Source organism: Tenrec ecaudatus, chromosome 1 (assembly GCF_050624435.1).
Source record: "Tenrec ecaudatus isolate mTenEca1 chromosome 1, mTenEca1.hap1, whole genome shotgun sequence".
Lineage (NCBI taxonomy): Eukaryota > Metazoa > Chordata > Mammalia > Afrosoricida > Tenrecidae > Tenrec > Tenrec ecaudatus.
The window spans coordinates 245,007,965-245,013,765 of record NC_134530.1 but is presented as its reverse complement, the minus strand read 5'-3'; the positions used below and the strand labels follow the sequence as shown (position 1 = coordinate 245,013,765).

The following is a 5,801-nucleotide window of genomic DNA, read 5'->3' as shown; positions in this document are numbered from 1 at the left end:
ATCACGAGGTGTCAAAGGGATCAGGTGTCAGGCATCATCAGAATAAAAAAAATCTTACCATAGTGAATGAAGGGGGAAGTGCAGAGTGGAGACCCAAATCCCATTTGTAGGCCACTGGATATCCCCTTACAGAAGGGTCTTGGGGAGGAGATGAGCCAGTCAGGATGCGATGCAGCAATGATGAAAAATACAACTTACCTCTAGTTCCTAAATGCTTCCTCTCCCCCACCCCCCCTTGTCAGGATCCCAGTTCTGTCTTGCAAATCTGGCTAGACCAGAGGGTGTACACTGGTACAGATAGGAACTGGAAACACAGGAAATCCAGGGTGAATGATCCCTCAGGACCAGTGGTGTGAGTGGCGATACTGGGAAGGTAGATGGAAGGTGGGTTGGAAAGGGGGGACTGATTACAGGGAACCAATTACAAGGATCTACATGTGATCTCCTTCCTGGGGGACAGACAACAAAAAAATGGTTAAGGGAGACATTGGACAGGGCTAGGTATGACAAAATAATAATTTATAAATTATCAAGGGTTCACGAGGGAGGGGGGAGCGGGGAGGGAGGGGGAAAATGAGGACCTGATGCCAGGGGCTTAAGTGGAGAGTAAATGTTGTGAGAATGATAAGGGCAATGGATGTACAAATGTGCTTTATACAATTGATGTGTGTATGGATTGTGATAAGAGTTGTATGAGCCCCTAATAAAATGATTTAAAAAAACAAACAAACAAAAAGAAACTATGCAGGAAAGAAGAAAATGGAGTGACATATGTAAAAGCCTGAAAGAAAGAAAAAAAACAAACCACCAAACAACTTCAAACCAAGAATCTTGTATCCGAAAATTTTCTTTCTCAAAGCACCGACAAAATTAACAAAGGAAAAAGAAAAAGATGCAAATATCTACAATTAGACACGACAACAGAACCAAATCAAATGAAAGAAAATAACAGTACAATGAAAAACCTGTACTCCAATAAGTTTGAAAACCTAGATGAAATGGCCAAATTTCGGGCAATGAATGTACAGATGTGCTTTACACAATCAATGTATGTATGGATTGTGATCAGAGTTGTATGAGCCCCTAATAAAACGTTTAAAAAAATAAACCATTTAAAAAAATGGACAAATTTCTAGAAGCACAATATCCACAAAATTAATGCAGACTGACAGAAAATCCATAACAAAAGAAGAAATAGAGCAGGTTTGGTAGTTACATAATCTGGTGTCACTTTGAGGATTAAGACTGTAGGGGTGGAGTCTAGCCTGTCAATCAGGATAGAGCCAATCAGCCCTCTGTTGCAGCATGGCTTTCTCCTGAGGATTCTGGGAACTCCTGTATTTTTTCTCCTTGGAGGTGGGAGACTCTCTCTCTATTCACCTGCTGGGAGACATCCCTGTGGAAAAGACACATGAAGGAAGGCTGTTGGAGCCAGACCTCTGCAGCTAGAGAAGCCACGTGAAGGACCCTGCCAGGGCTGAGATGCTTACACTGCCATTGGACCCACAAGACTTCCCGCCCACTGGCCTGCAGTCTTCCTGCATTTGGCGTCATTCTATGTGTTTTGTGAGTCTGAAGAGGACTTTATAGATTGGTATGAGACATATGGGCTATTATCAGACTTATATATTTGATCTGGACTGGGCTGGATGTTTTCTCAATATTCAACTGCTCTTGTATATAAAGCTCTTTCTTTTAAAAATTATTTTATTGGGGGCTCATACAATTCTTATCAAAATCCATCCATTGTGTCAGGCGCATTTGTACATTGTTGTAGATTCTCTTTCTACTTGAGCCCTTGATATCAGCTCCTCATTTTCCCCCTTCCCTCCCCCCTCCCCTCTCCATCATGAACCCTTATAATTTATAAATTATTATTTTGTCATATCTTACATTGTCTGACGTCTCCCTTCACCCACTTTTTCTGGTATCCATCCCCCAGGGAGATCCTTGTAATTGGTTCCACCTTTCAACCCCACCTTCCATCCACCCTCCTGGTATTGCCACTCTCACCACTGGTTTTGAAGGATCATCTGTCCTGGATTCCCTGTGTTTCCAGTTTCTATCTGTACCATTGTCTAGCCAGATTTGTAAGGTAGAATTGGGATCATGATAGTGGGGGAAAGCAGCATTTAAGAACTAGAGGAAAGTTGTATGTTTCATCACTGATACCCTGAACCCTGACTGGCTCGTCTCCTCCCCATGACCCTTCTGTAAGGCGATGTCCAGTTGCCTACAGATGGGCTTTGGGTCTCCACTCTGCACTCACCCTCATGTACAATGATATGATTTTTTGTTCTTTGATGCCCGATACCTGATCCCTTTGACACCTCATGGACACACAGGCTGGTGTGCTTCTTCCATGTGGGCTTTGTTGCTTCTCAGCTAGATGGCCACTTGTTTATCTTCAAGCCTTTAAGATCACGCATGAAGCATATCGTCTCATCGGAAGAACTGGAGGAAATTATGATAAGTGAAGTAAGCCAAGCACAAAAGGGCATGTACAACATGAGTCCACTGAGGTCAATATATCTATATAGATATATTTATATATCTATATAAAGCTCTTTCTCATACACATATACATGTCTATGAATTTGTTTCTCTAGTCCACCCAGATTAACACAGCAGGTCATTAAAAAACTTCCAAGCAAGAAAAGTCAAGGACCGCATGATTCACAGGGGAATTCTACCAAGTATCCAGAGAAGAGCTGTCACCAATTCTACACACACCATTCCAGAATATAAAAAGAGACAGCAGCTTTCCTCAGCTGCCCTTAAGGTGCTCCGTCCTTCCAAGGAAGCTAAGGCCGCATTGGGGTGAGCCCCTCACTTCATTGGCGACTAGCACCGCACCCGGCAGCCGCCAGCGCAGGACTCCCGCACCATGGCCTCCGTCTCCGAGCTCGCCTGCCTGCATCTACTCGGCCCTCATCCTGCACGACGACGAGGTGACCGTCACGGAGGACAAGATCAACGCCCTTATTAAGGCCGCCGGCGTCAACGTGGAGCCCTTCTGGCCCGGCCTGTTCGCCAAGGCTCTGGCCAACGTCAACATCGGGAGCCTCATCTGTAATGTCGGGGCTGGTGGCCCTGCCCCAGCTGCTGGCGCCGGAGGACCTGCACCTGCCACCGCTGCTGCCCCAGCTGAGGAGAAGAAAGTGGAAGCCAAGAAAGAAGAGTTTGAAGAATCTGATGATGACATGGGCTTTGGTCTTTTGGACTAAACCCTCTTTTGTAACAGGTTCAATAAACCAAACTGAACTCTAAAAAAAAAAAAGAGACAGCAAACTCCCAAACTCATTTTATGTAGTAGGCATAGCCCTGATACCCAAACCAGGCAAAGATAGCACGAAGATAGAACACAGATCAATATATGTTATGGACATAGACACAAAAATTCTCAATAGCATCCTGCTCCCTCTATATAACACTACATATACATATCTCATATGATGTATTATATCTGAAAACTGATAGTGGGCAAAGCTACATCGTCTAGGCTGTGGAAATTGGGTTGTACAGGCCCCACCCTAGAATCTGCTCTGCCTCAAAGCACCAAATTTGAAAGCAGCAAATACTGACATCTTTGAAAATACTGCCAATAAATGTGGAGAGAGGCAGAAACAAGAACTTACATATAAACCTATATATATTCAGAAGAATTAAACACAACCTGAATCTCACCCCCATGTACTCCACACCCCTCTGCAAATAAAAATAACAAAACCTCAAGATGAATAAAATGTTTTTTGATCAAAGTAAATTCCAGAGCTATACAGATCATCAATGAGAAAATAGGGACAAACATAAGGGTCCAATTGCAGGGCACACACATACTATGGAATGTAACACAGGAAACACCCCAGATAACAAGATAGATGACTGGGACCTACTAAAAATCAGACACTTTTGCATATCAGAAGACTTCATCAAAAGAGCGTGAGAGCCCATGGACTGGGAAAAATCTTTGGCAATGACACAACAGAAAAGGGACTAATCTCTAAAATCTATAGAATGCTACAATATCTCAATAAGAAAACAACAACAACAAATAAGTCATTTAAAAAGTGGGCAAAATATGAGCAGATAGTTTACAAAAATGGCATTCAAATGTCTAACTAGCATATGAAAAAATGCTGAAAGTCACGAGCCAACCCAGAGATGCAATGTAAACCAGGATGAGATACCACCTTAAATTGGCAAAGATAACTCAATTATAAATAAACAATAAGCAACAAATGCTGGAGAGGGGGTGGAGAGATGGAAATTCTCGTACACCTCTGGTGGGCCTGTAAACATGTGCAACCATTGTGGAAAGTGACATGTCATCGTTGTTAGGTACCATCAAGCCTATTCCAACTCACACAGAAGGAAACACTGCTCGGCCCCGTGCCACCCTCACAGTTGTTCCTGTGCTTGAGCCTGTTGTTGCGGCCACTGTGTCCCTCCATCTCTGGAGGGCCTTCCTCCTTTCCATACCTCTCTACTTTCGCCAACATGATGTCCTTCTCCAGGGACTGGTTTGTCCTTACAACATGTCCAAAGTATGTAAGACAAAGACTCGCCATCTTTGCTTCTAAAAAAAGTGATATGGTGATACCTAAATCAACTTGGGAATGGAAATCCCACACAGCCCAGGAATGCTTCTTCTGAGCATATGCCCTACAGAAGTAAGAGACAAGACTCCAACAGTTTTATGTGTGCCCGTGTTCATGGCAACACTACTCACAATAGCAAGCAGTTGAAAATGGCTCAAAAGCCCATCAGGAGAAGAATGGCTAAAGAAACACAGTGGAAAGGGTAAGGTTGCTTAGAGAAGAGGTATACTCTAGCCCAGGTGACGACGAAGCATGGTAGTAGGGCAGGAGGAAAGTCAAGGGAGATGGAGGAAAGAGCTAGGAGTCAAAGGGCATTCATGGAGGTCTAGACAAAGACATGTACATGCAAATATATATAGGAGGATGGGGGAAATAGATATATGTGTCTATATTTATAGGTCAAGTATTAAGGTGGCGGAAGGACCTTGGGCCTCTACTCAAAAATTCCCTCAATGCATGAATACCTTCTTTTATTAAATTGGAACTCTATGATGCTCACTCTCCCGACACAACGGCTGGAGCCAAAGTGGGTGAACAAGTAAATGTGGTGAAGAAAGCTGATGGTGCCCGGCTATCAAAAGAGATAGTGACTGGGGTCTTAAAGGCTTGAAGATAAACAAGCGGCTATCTAGCTCAGAAGCAACAAAGTCCACATGGAAGAACACACCAGCCTGTGTGATCGAGTGGTCCCAAAGGGATCAGTTACCAGGCATCAAAGAACAAAAAATCATATCATTGACTGCACACCTCCATGAAAGGATCGCTGAAGACAAATGGGTGCATAAGCAAATGTGGCGAAGAAAGCTGATGGTGCCCGGCTATCAAAAGAGATAGTGTCTGGGGTCTTAAAGGCTTGAAGGTGAACAAGCGGCCATCTAGCTCAGAAGCAAAAAAGCCCACATGGAAGAAGCACACCGGCCAGTGCGATCACGAGGTGCCAAGGGACCAGGTATAAGGCATCATGCAAAAAAAAAAAAGATATAAGTGTGTGTATGTATGTGTATATATGTGTATATGTATATATATACCATATTAAATGAAGGGGGAAGTGCAGAGTGGAGACCCAAGGGCCAAGTGTCGGCCAATGGAGATCCCCTCATAGAGGGGTTTAGGAGAGGAGATGGGTTAATTAGGGTGCGAGGTAGTACCGATGAAGAACACAGCTTTCCCCCAGATCCTGGATGCTTCCTCCCCCCAACT

General features: G+C 43.8%; 1 pseudogene; it reads left to right on the top strand.

Moving 5' to 3' along the window:
- The first annotated feature begins 956 nt into the window (after positions 1–956).
- On the top strand, positions 957–3,235 carry LOC142439957 (large ribosomal subunit protein P1 pseudogene; annotated as a pseudogene).
- Positions 3,236–5,801: the final 2,566 nt, after the last annotated feature.